Source organism: Bufo bufo, chromosome 5 (assembly GCF_905171765.1).
Source record: "Bufo bufo chromosome 5, aBufBuf1.1, whole genome shotgun sequence".
NCBI classification, from domain to species: domain Eukaryota; kingdom Metazoa; phylum Chordata; class Amphibia; order Anura; family Bufonidae; genus Bufo; species Bufo bufo.
The window spans coordinates 44,661,176-44,681,306 of NC_053393.1; positions in this window are offsets into that span (position 1 = coordinate 44,661,176).

Genomic DNA, 20,131 nt, shown 5'->3' on the forward strand with positions numbered 1-20,131 from the left:
TGTCCTGCGGTGCAGCAGGGAGTAAATTGTATTGTCTGGTGAGGAGAAAGAAGGAGGCGATTGGGAATAGGTAGGCTTTCCTGCATAATGTGGTTAGGAATGGTGTGGAGGCACTGTAGTATGAATATGAGTCCAGTGGGTATAGAGCAGGGGTGGGCAATTATTTTTTCGATGGGGCCACATGAGAAACTGAAAATATTTTGGAGGGCCGGGCCAAAAGGCTAAACTCAATACTGCATAAAATCACCGCGTCCTGGCACAGGCGGGCGTGATGACATCATCATGCCTGCCTGCGCTGGGATTTCACTACCAAATAGACCTCAGGCCTGTAGCCTATGACAAGTCTTGTCGCCATCTGCAAATTTTAAGGCGCATTGGCGACCATTTTGGTCGCCATCTGGAGCGCTGTATTGCATCAGTGACATGAACACTCTCCACATATAATGTTATATTACATCAGTGACATCACCGCTGTCCACATATAGGCGATATATTACATCAGTGACATCACCGCTCTCCACATATATGTGATGAGCGGTGATGTCACTGATGTAATGTATTACTTACCGGTATATGTGGACAGCAGTGATGTCACTGATGTAATATATTACTTATGTGTGGAGAGTGGTGATGTCACTGATGTAATATATCACTTATAAGTAATATATTACATCTGTGACATCACCGCTCTCCACATATAAGAGGCATATTACATCAGTGACGTCATCCCTTGGCGCTGGGGTGCGCAGCCAGGGCCGGCCTTAGGTGTTCAGGCGCCCTGTGTGAGCTAACCTTGTGGTAGTGTTACCTGCAGTCCTATGTAAAACCACAGATAACACTAGTGCTAAATAATGTAGTAGTGTTACCTGCAGTCCTATGTAAAACCACAGATAACACTAGTGTAGATCATGTGGAAGTGTTACCTTCGTCCTTAGTGTGCCTCCCTGTGTCTATCGCACAGACTCCATGCTGGCGCTGCCTCCTCTTCCATCTTCTTCCCCGCACAGAACGTTCTGAAGCAGCTGCGTCAAGACATAGGAACACTGTGGGCAAGGTGATACACACAGGGAGAGACATACACACAGGGACGGGGACACACACAAAGGGACAGACACACTCACACACACACAAAGGGACGGACACACACAAAGGGACAGACACACACGGACGGACACACACAGGGACGGGGACACACACACAAAGGGACAAACACACACACACAGGGATGGACACACACACACACACACAAAGGGACAAACACACACACACAGGGATAGACACACACACACAAAGGGACAGACACACACACAGGGACGGACACACACACACACACACACACACACACAAAGGGACAGACACACACACACAGGGACGGACACACACACACTGGCACACTCAACATCAGCAGCAAGTCCAACCCTTAATGACCCCCACAATCCCTGGGGGGGGGGGGGGTGATGTAGTAGCAGGCAGGAAAGCACACACTGTCCCCCTGTCCTATATGAGCCCCCCCCACCCCCACCAAATACCTGTAAGTTCTGTTAGTTGCTTGGCTTTGGCTGTGGCTGCTGGCTGGGGCTCCGCCTCCTTCCTCTTTCTGCCTGTGCGGCAGCTGCATCACGCTCCAGCAGCCACTGGTCTGCTCTGTTAAAGAGACAGGCAGGCCAGGCAGCAGAGCGGAGCGCAGAGCGGCCGCGGGCCCCGCCCCCTCCTCACTCCGGACAGTGACTCCGTGCTGTTACAGGGCCGGCGGCGGCGGCGGCAACAAAAATGCCGGGGGCCGGATTAAAAGGTCCGCCGGGCCGTATACGGCCCGCGGGCCGTAGTTTGCCCAGGTCTGGTATAGAGGGAAGTAGTTTGTACTTCTGCAATAGAGCCGGACCGTAGTACGATTACACGGACACCAAATTATGCAGTGGGTCAGGATATGGGTATAATGGTCTATAGTTTGTTCGTGACGCCAATTGCAGCGCGCGCAGGGTACCAACACAGGGCCCTTTAAGGTGTTGTAATTCACGTACCAGTTTAGGAATGCCAGAGTGGTGTAATGTCTCTGTATGGTAGTAGTAATGGTGTCAACAGTGTCTCCTACCTGGGTACGGCTGGACTCCTGGATCCTGGCTCACTTGCAATAAATTGAGTGTGGTGCTAGTAGGAGTAATAGAGGAATTTGCAGCAGTAATTGAGATCCAGACTTTGGGTGAAGTTCAAACTTGTCTTTACTGGTTGCAACTTTCATCCAAGCAAGATACAGCATTAGTCTTTGGTCCCAGCAGGTATTGGCAATTCGTGGCAGGAATATATCTTCTGCTCTATCGTGTACCTGGAGCTTTGCAGGAAAGGACATCTGCTTTGTTAGCTCTCTTCTGTGGCAGGAATTTGGCTTCTGCACTGTCTATCTTCTGCTGTCTGGGGACTGACTAGCTTTGAGGAGGAATATGGCTTCTCCTGGGTTCTCTGGATTTTACTCACAGCTATCTTCTCAGGGTATGGTTCTTCCTGGAGTTCTGGAGGTGTCTGCTTGCTTCTCCCAGCTGAGGCTGCAAGGCTCAGTCTGGGGATGATGATCAATGTCTCAGCCAAGACAAGATACTGGCTTTGGATCCCTATGTCTGGGAGCTCCTACACGCACAGCCTTCCCCTAGCAGGGGTGGCTGGCACACTGACTTAACTTCCTTCCCTCCCCATGAGGCATGATATGGGATAATCCACTCTGCTCACAGAGGGGGGAGCTAAACTGGAATGAACTATTCCAGCCTAGAAACACTAAACAAACTAAGTCCTTGCTGACACATTGCTGACACCTGCTGGTGAACATGAAGAATGACAACAATATACATTTAACCAGGCTTATAATGCACATTTGTGAGGATGTAAGGTAAAATTACATTAGATGACAATGTAAATGCTCTTAACAGGTTGTAGCGGGGTAAAAGAGTTTCGTAACACAACTCTGGGGTGTTACACTTCCTGATGAGTAAAAAGAAACCAGGGTTGGGACTAGATATTCTGTGTAACGTGGTTAGGAATGGTGTGGAGGTACTGTAGTATATCTATGAGTCCAGTGGATATAGAGTAAAATAGTTTGTACTTCCTGGCGAGCAGGAGGAAAGAGGTGTCATTTTCTGTGTAGCGTGTTTAGGAATGGTGTGGAGGTACTGTAGTATGTCTTTGAGTCCAGTGGGTATAGAGGGGGGTTCTGTAGTTTTTACTCCTTGGTAAGTAGGAGGAAGGATGTGGCTGGGCATAGATGGTATTGTCAAGGTGACGCTCCGTGCTTGTTTCTGTCCCACTATCGGGGGTGGGCACTGGGGCATCACTCACCTAGCTTCTGCCTGGCCACCAGGCTCCTGTGTCTCATGCTGCAGGCCTCTTCCTATGTGTGTATATTAAAGAGATTTTTCCTTGCAGCACTGCACAAGTTAATTCCATCTCTGATCCTGCACTCAGCTGCTTGACTAATGAACTAATCAAATCTCCTATAGATCTGTGCTGCTAAACTCACTGTTTTGCCTGAACAATTGGTCTCCATAGGTCTTGCTACAGTCTGAATGAGCTATAATCTGTTTGTCTGTCTGTGTCCGGCTTGCAGCCTATTTCCTGGTTCCTGATTCAATGCTGCCTGACCTGTGCCTGTTCACTGTACTGATCCTGTGCTGCCTGCCCTGTGCTTTGGATTGTTTCTTGGATATGCTGAAACTCTGCCAACCGTGACCTCTTCCTGGTTCCTGACTATGTGTATGGTCTGTTTCCTCAGTACTATGCACTGGTGTCTCTGAGTCCCATGGTGCAGCTGGACTCCAAAGTCCAGCTGCACCAGGACTTTTCCTACAGTTAGTGGTCTGGTGACCAGGATAATGTCCTTAGGACTATCCCAAAATCAAACTGGTTGGTTGGCTCATCCACTGTCCATAAGAGGTATTTTCTCTTTAAAGTGGTTAGAAATTGTGTGGATGTACTGTATTATGTCTAATAATCTAGTAGGTATAGAGAGTAGATTGCACACGCTGTTGAGTAAGAGGACACCGAGGCCAAGGATGGATTGTATTTTATGCCTTATGTGATTGGGAATGGTGTGGAGGTATAGTGCCCTGAGCAGGGATACTTTGAAGTCAGGACATTTGTGGACATTTGCCTATTTCCCATATTCAAAGTCATCAACTCTTCACTTAATTTCACTTTAAACCAGGGCTTTTTTTCTCAGATAAAAAGTGGTGGAACTCACCCCCCTCCCGTGGCCACCCCCTTACCCACCCCTAGGACCGCCCCTTTAGAGAACAGGGATGCAAGTAAAATTTGGGGGGGGGGGGGGGGGGGGCTATAAAAGTCCAGCCCAGCAAAGAAACCCCCCCAGATGGGGATGGCACTGTTAATGGGGGATCTGGGGATGGCACTGTTAATAGGGGATCTGGGGATGGTACTGTTATGGGGTGGAAGATCTGTGGATGGCACTGTTATGGGGGATCTGTGGATGGCATCCACAGATCCCCCATCCTATAACAGTGCCATCAACAGACCCCCCCATCCTATAACAGTGCCATCCACAGACCCCCCCACCCCATAACATTGCCATCCACAGACCCCCCCCTTAACAGTGCTATCCACAGACCCCCCCACCCCATAACAGTGCCATCCACAGACCCCCCCACCCCATAACAGTGCCACCCACAGACCCCCCCACCCCATAACAGTGCCATCCACAGACCCCCCCACCCCATAACAGTGCCATCCACAGACCCCCCACCCCATAACAGTGCCATCCACAGACCTCCCCCCACCCCATACCAGTGCCATCAACAGACCCCCCCCTTAACAGTGCCATCCACAGACCCCCCACCCCATAACAGTGCCATCCACAGACCCCCCCCACCCCATAACAGTGCCATCCACAGACCCCCCCACCCCATAACAGTGCCATCCACAGATCCCCCATCCTATAACAGTGCCATCCACAGACCCCCCACCCCATAACAGTGCCATCCACAGACCCCCCACCCCATAACAGTGCCATCCACAGAACTCCCCCACCCCATAACAGTGCCATCCACAGACCCCCCCTTAACAGTGCCATCCACAGACCCCCCCCACCCCATAACAGTGCCATCCACAGACCCCCCCACCCCATAACAGTGCCATCCACAGACCCCCCCACCCCATAACAGTGCCATCCACAGACCCCCCCACCCCTTAACAGTGTCATCCACAGACCCCCCATTGCCACTCCAGTACAGTTATAAAATGTGTAATTCAATTAATAATGATTCATGCTGCCCCCTCTGTAGTACATTCAATATATCCTACTCACAGGGCTACTGTTATATCGTAATGCAGGCCGGCCGGGCAGACGAGCGGCAGAATGACTGACTGACGTCACGTGCCTGCGCCGCCTGCTTCATTCATAAAGTAGGCCGAATAAGAAGATGGTAATTGTCTAGTTTAGCTCTGTTGTTATGTCTGAAAACTTGTGTTTGTCTGTGTCATTTCCATTGAGTATCATTGAAGCCCTAATGTAAGTCTGTTGTTCCCTAATGTATCTGTTTATGCTGAGTTTCTCCACTCCATCCCTCCCACTCAGTGGCGTACCAAGGGGGGGGCGGCCCGCCCCGGGTGCCACTCACACGGGGGGTGCCAGTGGCGTAGGGATCGCCATAGCACTATGGGGCCCTACGCCACTGGGGGCCCGCCGCGACTGAGGATAAAAAAAAATAAAAAATGTGGCGAGTGGGCCAGGCGTGGCGCTGTGATAGGGGCAGGGCTCCAGATGGTCTCTCCCTCCCCCTGTGCTGCTGCCACCGCGGCCAATAAGAAGAGGGACAGGGCCGGGGGAGGGGCTGTGGCCACTGCGCCACCAATGAAGATATCTTCATTAACATTGAGTGCAGCCCCCCCCAGTATAATAAACATTGAGTGCGCCCCCCCCCAGTATAATAAACATTGGTGGGCAGTGGGCAGTGCCAATGAGGGTTAAAAAATAAAAAAATAACTCACCTCCTCCAATTGATCGCGTAGCTGCTGCCGGTCTCCTTGTAATATCTTCAGGACCTGTGGTGACGTCACTGAGCTCCAGCCTCTATCACATGGTCCATTACCATGGTGATGGATCATGTGATGTATCATGTGATGAGCTCAGTGACATCACCACAGGTCCTTTGACAGGTCCTGAAGAAAGTACAGGAGACCGGCTGCTACGCGATCAATTGGAGGTGGTGAGTTAATTTTTATTTATTTTTTTAACCCTCATTGGCACTGCCCACCAATGTTTATTATGTTGGGGGGGGCGCACTGTGCCACCAATGTTTATTATACTGGGGTGTTGGGGGGGGGGGCGCACTGCACCACCAATGTTTATATGTTTATTATGCTAGGGAGGGGGGGCGCACTGCCCACCAATGTTTATTATGTTGGGGGGGGGCGCACTGCGCCACCAATTTTTATTATACTGGGGTTTAAGGGGGTGCGGGTTTTTATTTTATTAAGGAATGGTTAAGGGGTCTATTAAGGGGTGGTTAATGGGTTTTATTAAGGGGGGTTAATGGGTTTATTTCGTTAAGGGGGTGTGCAGAGGTTTATTTTATTAAGGGGTTTTATTTTTATTTATAAATATTATTGAAAACATTGAAAAAAGTTTGTGCATGTTTTCTTAACTTTCTTGGGGGGGGGGGGGGGGGGGGGGTGCCAAACAAAGGGTTCGCCCCGGGTGCCAAATGCTCTAGGTACGCCCCTGCTCCCACTAGAAGGTTCTAGTTCAGCCAGAAACTGTATATAAGGAGAGCAGTCAGAACATCTAGTGTTCTGCAGTTAGGGACCAGTGCTTGGAGGGGAAGACTCTGCCAGTCTGCATAAGTGACCAGGGTTTTTGACCAGGGTACCAGCCTTCTGAGAGAGACAGAGGGAAAGCTAGCTCAGGTCTTTCCTCAGCATCAAACCTTTCTTCTGCCAGGGAGAAGACTGGAGAAGCCAGCCCTATGCCTAACCTGTAATTGTTTTGCAGTTGAGTTCCTCCAGTAAAGCACACTGGTTTATTGCAGAACCTGACTCTCTGGACTTATTTCCCATTGGGGTGCACCACGCCTTACCATACCTTCTGGAGAGCAGCAGCATGTGGTGACACCTCAATGGTGTCCCGGGGACAAAGCGAAGCATTGGGGCCACCCCAAACCCAGCCACTGCAGAGGTACTGTAGTATGTATATTGAGTCCAGTTGGTATAGATGGGAGTAGTTTGTTCTTCCTAGTGAGCTGGAGGAAAGAGGTGTCTTGGGATAGATAGCATTTTCAGTGTAATGTGGTTAGGAATAGTGTGGAGGTACTGTTCTATGTCTATTAGTCCAGTGGGTATAGTGGGGAGTACTGTAATTTATACTCCCTTGTGAGTAGGAGGACAAAAGGGACTGGGCATAGATGATATTTTCTGTTGAATGTGGTTAGCAATAGTGCGAAGGTACTGCACTATTTCTATAACTCCAGTGGGTACAGAACGAAGTAGCAGGAGGAAAGAGGTGAGCAGGAGGAAGGAGGTAACCGCGGATAGATAGTATTTTCTGTGTAATGTGGTCAGGGAAAGGTGCTGAGATAATACTTCTAGACATTCAGTACTCTTCATGGGCAGAAGAGGATCTAAACTTTATTGGTGTGTGTTCACAAGAGTGGTAATAACACCAGGCTAAAGTAAACTGACTCTAATAGTTCAACAATACCAAGTCGGTTTCAGAATATATTGTGCTAGACAATAAAGAAGCTCAACAGAAACTATATGGTATGATAAAAATATGTTGGGCTGACTCAGGATATGCTTATTAATCCAGAATTGATAAAGATGTAATTTCTGTATGAAGTTCCCAGGGTATGACAATTAGGTTTGTATATGAGGGTATGGCCTACCCCAGTGTAATGAATATAGGAGGAAGGTTGTCGTAATATTCAGGACAACAATTGGCAATATTGTCCTAGTTTATGCATTGAGAGTAGAGTTCAGCCACAAAAACAAATCAGTCCTGGTGGAGGATGGTCTGTCAGTGGTACAGACCTGAGATGGCTGCACAATATCACAGCGTCCTAAGGGTGGTCTGGCTCTGAAACCTGATCCTATTGTTGCCCTGTTAAATGTCTTTCCTTCTGAGAAAAAATTAATAAGCAGTTGAATTGACAACCTATGCCTTGCATGTGGTCAAGAACAGTAGCATGACCTATGGTCTGATCAGCCATCATGGCTCCAAAGCTGGGTCTAGCCATAGACAATTACCACCTACTAAAAATTCCCAAGCGATCATTCGAGTGGTGCCATGTGTATTTAAAGGAGATGACCTGGCAGAGCTCATTGAAGAATCAGTCTTTACATGGAGTGGAATGGGAGTTTCATTTTCCCATCCCTCCTCCAAACCCACTCTTCTGAAGGCTCTGGTCTGTACATTCCCATAGGGTTTATCTAGTGATAAGTGGACATGGGAACATAGAGGGTATGTTTATATAGTGGGTTCTCACAACCTGGACCCCTTGGGGCTTGAAGGACTGTCCCATGTAGAAGTAATCAGTTTGGGGTTGTCTCATGTTGTCACGGAAGTTGCCGCGACAGGTGGCAGGAGATCGGTGAGACTGGCAACATGTGTTTTGATCTGACATGTTTTCCGCTTGGATCAAATGACGTCTGTGTTGTTTCTGGTGCTTGCCACACCTTCTTTCCCCAGGAAATGGCCTAGCTTCATTATGGTAATTTAACCTTCTCTATTTAGTCTTGTTTCTCCCACTATGTTATGCGGTTTATAGCTTCTGTTGGAGTTGTGGATAGCTGGTGTGTGGATATCAGCTAAGTTCATGGTGCAGCCATAGCCACTTGAAGTTAAGTGTTTTCTTTCCCTTTTGTATTTTGTTTGGGTTATTTTGTGTGTTGCATTTCCCTGTCATTGTTTTAAGGCCTGAGGGAGACTCCTGTTCGTCCTTCCTTTTGAAGGAACAGGTTGTCTCACTCCTGACATTAGTACCAGGGTCCTATAGGGCAGTGTTTCCCAACCAGTGTGCCTCCAGCTGTTGCAAAACTACAACTCCCAGCATGCCCGGACAGCCTTTGGCTGTGTGGGTATGCTGGGAGTTGTAGTTTTGCAACAGCTGGAGGCACACTGGTTGGAAAACACTGCTATAGGGTAAGTTAGCACACTAGGTATTCCAGTGTATGAACTCACGTACCTCGGGGTCTGTTTATACAGGTAGTCAGGACTTTGATTAGGATTTTATTAGGATGTGCCCATCTCCTTTCCCTAGTTTCCAGGCCTTATTCCCTCACCCCTTTCCCTCCTATGTTCAGTGTGGTGTTTCCCTTCCACACCCGAACGTGACAGTTGTATTGTCCATGCATCAATATTGTCCATAATCAGATAGTCTTGCCAGGGCAGGACAGGGCTGAGCCACAGGAAAGAGGCCACTTGAGTAAGTTGTATCACAGACCACCACCATTAAAACATAACCTTTATTGGTTTATAATTAAAATATGCCCCACTACGTGACTTTTAATTTGTTTGGGCCTAAGTGCTGTAGAGAAAAATCTATCCCTCTGGGATACGCAGTTAAGGGGTCTTATTGGACCAGACTCTTAATACCATTGTGCATTCATCATTGAGCACATCATGAATATCTCACTCTTTGGGGGTACATTTGAGCACGAAGATCTGGCCACCGCCATCTTGAGATCCCGCGTGCAGTGACTTATGACGTCATCACGCCGGCCGTGGTGGTGATGTCATCATGGGCTGCAAAAGATTTCGCTCTAGATCTTCAATCAAGATGTCAGCGGCCGGCTCTTCGCGATCAAATGGATGAGGTAAGTACAGGGAGTGCAGAAATATTAGGCAAATGAGTATTTTGACCACATCATCCTCTCTATGCATGTTGTCTTACTCCAAGCTGTAAAGGCTCGAAAGCCTACTACCAATTAAGCATATTAGGTGATGTGCATCTCTGTAATGAGAAGGGGTGTGGTCTAATGACATCAACACCCTATATTAGGTGTGCATAATTATTAGGCAACTTCCTTTCCTTTGGCAAAATGGGTCAAAAGAAGGACTTGACAGGCTCAGAAAAGTCAAAAATAGTGAGATATCTTGCAGAGGGATGCAGCACTCTTAAAATTGTAAAGCTTCTGAAGCGTGATCATCGAACAATCAAGCGTTTCATTCAAAATAGTCAACAGGGTCGCAAGAAGCGTGTGGAAAAACCAAGGCGCAAAATAACTGCCCATGAACTGAGAAAAGTCAAGCGTGCAGCTGCCAAGATGCCACTTGCCACCAGTTTGGCCATATTTCAGAGCTGCAACATCACTGGAGTGCCCAAAAGCACAAGGTGTGCAATACTCAGAGACATGGCCAAGGTAAGAAAGGCTGAAAGACGACCACCACTGAACAAGACACACAAGCTGAAACGTCAAGACTGGGCCAAGAAATATCTCAAGACTGATTTTTCTAAGGTTTTATGGACTGATGAAATGAGAGTGAGTCTTGATGGGCCAGATGGATGGGCCCGTGGCTGGATTGGTAAAGGGCAGAGAGCTCCAGTCCGACTCAGACGCCAGCAAGGTGGAGGTGGAGTACTGGTTTGGGCTGGTATCATCAAAGATGAGCTTGTGGGGCCTTTTCGGGTTGAGGATGGAGTCAAGCTCAACTCCCAGTCCTACTGCCAGTTTCTGGAAGACACCTTCTTCAAGCAGTGGTACAGGAAGAAGTCTGCATCCTTCAAGAAAAACATGATTTTCATGCAGGACAATGCTCCATCACACGCGTCCAAGTACTCCACAGCGTGGCTGGCAAGAAAGGGTATAAAAGAAGAAAATCTAATGATATGGCCTCCTTGTTCACCTGATCTGAACCCCATTGAGAACCTGTGGTCCATCATCAAATGTGAGATTTACAAGGAGGGAAAACAGTACACCTCTCTGAACAGTGTCTGGGAGGCTGTGGTTGCTGCTGCACGCAATGTTGATGGTGAACAGATCAAAACACTGACAGAATCCATGGATGGCAGGCTTTTGAGTGTCCTTGCAAAGAAAGGTGGCTATATTGGTCACTGATTTGTTTTTGTTTTGTTTTTGAATGTCAGAAATGTATATTTGTGAATGTTGAGATGTTATATTGGTTTCACTGGTAAAAATAAATAATTGAAATAGGTATATATTTGTTTTTTGTTAAGTTGCCTAATAATTATGCACAGTAATAGTCACCTGCACACACAGATATCCCCCTAAAATAGCTAAAACTAAAAACAAACTAAAAACTACTTCCAAAAATATTCAGCTTTGATATTAATGAGTTTTTTGGGTTCATTGAGAACATGGTTGTTGTTCAATAGTAAAATGAATCCTCAAAAATACAACTTGCCTAATAATTCTGTACTCCCTGTATGATTTTATAATTTAGAAAAAAAATTTACACTGTGTCAGATGCCGCAATCAGCTATGAACATGGCATCTGAGGGGTACAATAACGGGGAACGGCGTAATCGCTGTTCCCTGTCGTTACACCCACTACTTGCAAAAAAAAAATTGCTTTGCGACAAAGTACATTTTTGTGTAAAATTTGTGAAGCAGCCAAATCGAATTTTTCAATACTTCGCTCATCACTAATTATTAACTTATCTGATCTATCTACGTTCCTTATATTACTGAAACGTGATGTACTGATTATCTGGTAGTATTGTTTATACACTTTTTGGGATCTAATTGTGGTCTCTGTCGCTTAGATCTATTTATATATTAGACATTGATGAATTGACCCATGGGGTCACAATACACATTATTGACTGTGACATATGGACCCTAACATCTAGTGATGGTTCTACTGTTCTGTGTCAGGGACGATCCAGGGTAACTAGCAGCTTCCTGGCACTGAATCACCCCTATCAGGGCGGCCATTCCAAATTTAGGCAGGGCCTACAAGTATAGGGGCAGAGAGGGATAGATTTTTCTCTACAGCACCTAGGCCCGAACAAATTTTAAGTCACGTATTGGGGCATAATTTAATTATAAACTAATAAAGCTCATGTTTTAATGGTGGAGGTACGGTATGTGATACTACTTTAATATCCCTCTATGACACTCATCTGACTATTTGATGGTCTACTAGTCAGAGCTGTGAATTGTCGCTTGAGTAGGGTGACATTCTGACAGCATTCATGACATACAACAGGACAAGTAAAGATGTGGATTCTGTTCCTGATAACAAAACTAGAGACATTAATTGGTACTCATTACTTGACATGTGAGGGCTAGGTCCCTGCAGGGAGTCTCCATCATGAAGCTAGGCCATGACATTGCCCTCAAGCTCTAGTAGATAATGAGTACCATCAAATCTCATCTGTTTGCCAGTTTTGTAAGAAATCAAGCCAAATTAGCTGACAAAACCAGGTTTAACTTTTCATTTATAAGCCCTGAAGGCCCCATTGTCACAGTGTGTGTTCTGGAGAACATAGAGGAGATATGGCCCTAATCTAGACAGGAGAGCTAAGCGTGTGATTGACCTCTCCTGCCTTACATGAAAGAGTCAATGTCACTTAATTATACAAGTGTCGGTTAAGATGATATTATCTGTCACAATGTCGTGCCCATTATACGACGAGCATCTGAGTTTCTGAAATGATTTGCTCTGCTGATAATCATTACTCTGCCTGCCTACAGAGGGTTTGATAGGACACGGTTGTGAATCCCCTATGAAGGCACTACACAATTTCCATTGTTTGTATTCTTTTGCTAGTGGACAGCAAAATTAAAGGAGTCTTAGGCAACCAATGTGACGTTCCTCTTATGAAAATCCTGGTTCTTCCAACGCCACATCCCTTACCATATTTCTGGCCTGGGCTATGGATGGGGCGTCATAAATTTTACAAGTAAAATGTTTCCTAAAGTTCCTTAGGTGACTGCTATTGAGTAAATTAGCAAATTTTATCGAATGCCCCCTGATACAGAGATGTTGTCTAGTACATAATGTAGCCTTCCATTTCTATATAGTAGCTACGGTTTTCATACGAAGAGCTGCGATATCCATCCATAAGGAAAAGACTGTCAACTTCACTTAGGTTCAAGAGAATTTAATCTAATTTCTGGCTACTAAACGTAACCCTGGAGAAAACATCCACGCAGCAACGAGACAGAAACATGGAAGCTGCGTCTCTCTGACTATGAGGGATAAGACTCTCGCATATGCTACTGCCTCCCCTAGAAGAAGACACACAACTGCCCTGGTGGTAAGGCCAAAGCAGCCATTTGTTAAATGTATACAAATATAACATATTATCCGAGATTGAGGCATAGCATTTATCCTTATGGAGAACACCCAAGGAGTCGTAGAAGCCATGCAATGCTCCTCTGGGGGGAAAAATATGCAAATTAGCTCAAAAAGAAAATAAAGTTGTGGCTCTGGTGCCATCTGATGCAAGGCAGCTATACTATAAGTCAATGTACAGCTTTGTAAACAGGACCAGAGACATAACTTAGGATTTGAGCAAAGCCAGTATCCCATCTGCAGACAGCTGTATCAGGGTGACTGCCCAGTGCAGACCTGAGGGAACTGGCTTAGCTGGATCAGATGGGATTCAGGGAGTACTATTTGTCCTTTTTGTAATCATGGGATAACACCTTTAATAAATTAGAATTTTCCAGTTCTACATAAATTCAACTGGTCCCCAAAACACCATTACCCTTAGCCGCCCACCAATCCAAGGTCACCAGTCAGAAATTTTAAATTTTACACTGTATTATTACTGTCAGATGCCGCGATCAGCTATGAACGCGGGATCGGAAAGGTACAATGACTGGGGGGGCGGTGAAATCGCTTCTCCCTGTCACTGCACCCACTACTTACAAAGAAATGCGCTTCATGACGAACTAATTCGCTTGTGCAAACATTTCCAATAACTCCAATAATTAGTAATATCCAACTGGTATGGGGAACTATAGTTCCCCAGGAACTGTATTTAGGAGCAATTTCTGACTGGTGCCCTTGGATTGGTGGGCGGCTAAGGCTACTTTGACACTACCGTTCAGAGCGGGTCCGTCTGATGTCTGCTCAGACGGATCCGCTCCTATAATACAGACATTTGTATCCGTTCAGAACGGATCCGTCTGCATTATAACTTAGAAAAATTTCTAAGTGTGAAAGTAGCCTGAGCGGATCCGTTCAGACTTTACATTGAAAGTCAATGGGGGACGGATCCGTTTGAAGATTGAGCCATATAGTGTCATCTTCAAACGGATCCGTCCCCATTGACTTACATTGTAAGTCTGGATGGATCTGCTTGCCTCCGCACGGCCAGGCGGACACCCGAACGCTGCAAGCAGTGTTCAGGTGTCCGCCTACTGAGCGGAGCGGAGGCTGAACGCCCCCAGACTGATGCATTCTGAGCGGATCCGCGTCCACTCAGAATGCATTAGGGCTGGACGGATGCATTCGGGGCCGCTTGTGAGCCCCTTCAAACGGAGCTCACGAGCGGACACCCGAACGCTAGTGTGAAAGTAGCCTAAGGGTAATAGTGTTGGGGACCAGTTGTCTTTATGTAGAACTGGAAAATTCTAATTTATTAAAGGTGTTATACCATGATTACAAATAGGACAAATAGTACTCTCTGGATCCCATCTGATCCAGCTAAGCCAGTTCCCTCAGCTCTGCACTGGGCAGTCACCCTGATACAGCTGTCTGCAGATGGGATACTGGCTTTGCTCCAATCCTATGTTATGTCTCTGGGCCTGTTTACAAAGCTGTACATTGACTTATAGTATAGCTGCCTTGCATCAGATGTCACCAGAGCCACAACTTTCTTTTCTTTTTGAGCTAATTTGCATATTTTTCCCCCCAGAGGAGCATTGCATGGCTTCTACGACTCCTTGGGTGTTCTCCATCAGGAAAAATGGTATGCCTTGATCTCGGATAATATGTTATATTTGTATACATTTAACAAATGGCTGCTTTGGCCTTACCACCAGGGCAGTTGTGTGTGTCTTCTTCTAGGGGAGGCAGTATGGGATTTGGTGGTTGGGCTGTAGCAGATGCGAGAGTCTTATCCCTCATAGTCAGAGAGACGCAGCTTCCATGTTTCTGTCTCGTTGCTGCGTGGATGTTTTCTCCAGGGTTATGTTTAGTAGACAGAAAGAAGATTAAATTCTCTTGAACCTAAGTGAAGTTGACAGTCTTCTCCTTATGAATGGATATCTCAGCTCTCCGTATGAAAACCGTAGCTACTATATAGAAATTGAAGGATACATTATGTACTAGGCAACATCTCGGTATCAGGGGGCTTTAGATAAAATTGGCTAATTTACTCAATAGCAGTCATCTAAGGACACTCGGGCCTCGGAGGAGCCAGGAACTTTAAGAAACATTTTACTTGTGAAATTTATTTCATTCCAAATCACAGGGAGATTTACTTCTAGAATCCATAATATCTCATCTGCTGGAATAATATTTATTCCCATGTTCATTACGAAGCTAACGACCAATACTAGGTGGCCATACATGTTAGAGAAATGTCAGCTTGACCCATTGATTTCTCAGGATCTTCTTGCCATCTAATGTGTGGGGGAAGGGTGTCCTGATTTGTAAATGAACATCTGCTGATGATCAGCTGATCGCCAGGAGAAGCTGCTGGTGGCCACACCTTTTTTTTCCCTGCAGTGAACCCTAGAGGAGAAACTAGGTATTGCATAGTGGTTCAAGATCTAGGTCACAGAAAGAACAGTTGAATTTTGCTTACCTGGTGTCCCGGGAACCTATGCCAGAATTGTATTTGTGGATTTCAGCTCTGCATTTAATACCATAGTACCATCGCTGCTACACAGCAAGCTCTCCCACCTACGCATACCTGAATCCACCTGCAAATGGATAACCAATTTCTTAACCGACAGGAGACAGCAGGTTAGACTTGGGAAACACACCTCAAGCTCTTCGACAGTCAGTACTGGAGCTCCCCAGGGCTGTGTGCTTTCCCCACTGCTCTACTCACTGTACACCAATGACTGCATCTCCACAGACCCATCTGTTAAGGTTTTAAAGTTTGCAGATGACACAACAGTAGTTGGTTTCATATAAAATGGGGATGAGTCTGCATATAGGCATGAAGTGGGACAGCTTTCAGGGGGCCTGATTAGCACTTACTGCAAATCTGCTGCCCGTTTGTGTCTACACTCCATAGCTGAAGGACCTTCGATGACATCATAGTCATGTGATCTTTTCAGCAGTGGAAGTGGAGGTAGGACCTGTGAATAGGTCACCGTCATGTGACCAGTGCAGAAAAAGGCAGCGCTCAGCAGTGGAGACCTGTGATGCCATGGAATGAATGTAAGGCTCCATTCACACGTCCGCAAATGGGTCCGCATCCGTTCCGCAATTTTGCGGAACGGCTGCGAACCCATTCATTCCCTATGGGGACGGAATGGATGCGGACAGCACACAGTGTGCTGTCCGCATCCGCATTTGCGGAGCGCGGCCCCGATCTTCAGGTCCGCAGCTCCGCAAAAGATAGAACATGTCCTATTCTTGTTCGCAGCTTGCGGACAGGAATAGGCATTTCTATAGGGGTGCCGGGCGGGTGTGTTGCGGATCCGCAATTTGAGGGTCCGCAACACACCACAGACGTGTTAATGGAGCCTAAGTGTCAGAGAAATGCTGGGAGATGTGGTTCTCCCCATTATACCTCCTCCCTGCTTAGTGGGAGGGAAATATGTTATTTAACTGGGACTGTATGTTAGAGGGGCTGAAGGGAGGGGAGTGGTGTCAGTTACATATGACTGTATGTTATAGAAGACTATAAGAAAGATATGTTTTTTACATGGGACTGTATGTTATAGAAGATTGGAGGGAGATGACTGGTGTTATTTACATGGGACTGGATATTTTAGAAGACTGGAGGGTAAGGAGTGATGTTATTTATATGGGACTATGTGTTGGAGGGGGCAGAAGGTGGGGATTTAAGTTATTTACATGGGACTGTATGTTATAGAGAACTGTAAGGAAGAGAAGTTATTTACATGGGACTGGAGGGAGAGGACTGGTGTTATTTACATGGGACTGCATAGTATAGAAGACTGAAGGGATAGGTGTAACATAGTAACATAGTACATAAGGCCGAAAAAAGACATCTGTCCATCCAGTTCGGCCTGTTATCCTGCAAGTTGATCCAGAGGAAGGCAAAAAAAAAAAACTGTGAGGTAGAAGCCAATTTTCCTCACTTTAGGGGAATAAAAAATTCCAATCAGGCATCAGAATAACTCCCTGGATCAACGACCCCTCTCTAGTAGCTATAGCCTGTAATATTATTACACTCCAGAAATACATCCAGGCCCCTCTTGAATTCCTTTATTGTACTCACCATCACCACCTCCTCAGGCAGAGAGTCCCATAGTCTCACTGCTCTTACCGTAAAGAATCCTCTTCTATGTTTGTGAAGTTATTTACATGGGGCTGCATGGTATAGAAGACTGGAGGGATGCGAACGGGCATTATAATTTATGGGGGCACTACAGAGATGATTATAACTCCTGGGGGTATGGCAGGAGGTATTATAATTACAGGGGGCACTGCAGGGAACATTATAAATACTGTGGGCAATGGTGGAGGGCATTAGTACTACTGAGGGCTCTATAGAAGTGACTTATAGATTATAACAGGTGCCCTATAGAGAGGCCTTATTAGTACTGAGGGCACTGTAGGGAGCCCTATTACCACTGGGGATACTATTTGGGGTTGACTTCCGCCTGGCAGTGAGCCCGGTGATGTCACTGGCACTAATTGACATGCTTTAACGCTGCCTTAGCCTATAAAATGGCTAGGGTAGCGCTAAAGCCACCCACCAGTGCCGGTCTGTGTTGGGCCGCCGGTCTGTGTTGGGCCCATGTTCATGTATGCCTGCATTTTTGAGAAAAAAATGAATATTTGAATATATGCAAATGATCCTCTAGGAGCAACGGGGGCGTTGCCATTACACCTAGAGGCTCTGCTGTCTCTGCAACTGCTGCTCCCTGTCTACTTTGACAGGGCCTGGAAGTGAAAATGTCATCCCTCCGGGTCATGTTAAAGTGCAGAGGGCGCGGCAGTTACAGAGAGAGCAGAGCCTCTAGGTGTAATGGTAACGCCCCCATTTGTATATAATAAAACATCATTTTTCTCAGCAATGCGGGCACATAAGAACATGGGACCAACACAGATGCCTTCAGCTGCCAAGCGCACATAGAACAGGTCAGTCCTTTAATTGTCCAAGTTTATGAGGGAGTCCTGAGGGATAGCTGAAGGCCTAGGGACCATTTTACCATCAGCTATGGACTTTATTGGGGGGAGAAAGCTGGCACTGAAGTGCCTAGGGCAGCATCAAATCTAAATATGGCCCTGGCTCCACAGCAGCAGGATGTAGTGTCAGACATCACACTGCCGGTCTGTGTATGAGGAGGAGCGGTGCGGCGGGGAATCTGCTGTGCTCCTCCTCCTATGTGTGACACTACATCCTGCTACTGCTGTGGAGCGCCAGCGGCTGAACTGTGATCATCAGGAACTAGGTGAGTGTATGTTTTTAACTTCCTGTGAAGGGGGCATGCAGTGTACTCAAGTTGTGCGTAGTAGGTGTTTCTGAGTGTAGTAGTGCAATATACACTAACCTGGTACAGCTGACTCTCTGCAAGGGCAGGTATAGGTAGGAATAGTTCGTGACGCCAGTGCCAAGTAAACGGTGGCACGCCGTTTGCGGATGCAGGAAATAATTTGAGGAAACGCGGTGTTAAACAGAACTTCAACTTTAGTAGGTTGCAGGCAGAGACAATATTGGAAACGCAGTTCCTCAGCATACAGTCGATTTTGCAATTCGGTCGATGCAGGCAATTCAGTACAGCAGGGTAATTACAGAGTGTAAAGCACAGGATTCGCAGCACAGGAGCTAGCACTCTAATTCTGTCTGATCCTGGAATATAGCAATTCTTCACCAAGGCCCATTAACCTAAGTCTGGCTTTATATCCTTGATTATGGCTTTCATAAGTACCTCCTCTGTTTCCTCAGTACCTCTGGCTCCTCTGATATTTGCCTCAGTCTCTCCTAGCTTCTGAATGGTTCCTCAGGCTAAGGTATTCCTGCTTCTGCATGTAGGAATTCAGGAGGGAATCTTCTCCTGAACAGCAGGCTTCAGGCCTGGACTTGTCTCAGACATTATCTAATCTCCATCTGTAGATTACAGACACTAGACTCCGTCTGCCTTGCACTTCCCTGTCTGGCCTTATATAAACTAGGGCTCCCTAGCTCCCTCTATGGACTAGAAACTGTAATAACACCCCTAGCAGGCCTGCGCATACAAGTTTCAGTGACAGGGAAATACACACATTACATTGCATTTTATAAAACTGACATACAACAACTCCCCAATATTAAGGAGGGACGACAGCACACCAAGTGACCTTTGGTAGTAACGGGTATTACAACTCCCGTATACTACATACCCCACTGCTTTAAGCTGAGTACGCCCTCGTACTCCATCATGGGTCGCCCAACTGGAATCTCTACCTGAAATAGAAAAAGAGACATGCAGGCATACATACATGTAATTAATCTGCATTTACATTTACATCAGGTCCAATTGGCAAAGGTGCAGGGTAGTGACAAGGGACGTCGTTCTCTTCTCTCAGGATAGTGAATGGAACGGGGGCGCTGACCTGGCACAGCGTAACATTATAACCAGGATAGTCCATGACAATGAATAAGTCCATGATAAAACAGTAGAAAACGGTATAAAAGTTCTTGGAGGCTCAAATAACAAACATGAGTCCGTACCCAGGTTATTTCTTATTAAATCACAGAGGCTCTCATGCGGTGGAGTCCATCTCTGGGCACAATACTTTTAAAAGAGTAAGAATCTCAGAGGCTCAGGTCCTTTTGAGTCTGTCTCCGGGCACGGTTCCTTAGTAACAGGTTGCACAATAAAATGGACAGCAAAGACAAGTGCTGTAATACCCCTGATCAACCTGAAAAGGGGGTGAAAGGTAAAAGGTGCAACAAAGGAACAGGCACAACTGGGTGTGGGGTAACAAAAGCAGGCAGGAGGTCCTGGAAACAAACGTGGCCTTGCTGACTTTGTAATTTCAGTGGTCAACACCTACCACCGAGCCGTGGACAAACTGGCAGCTGCA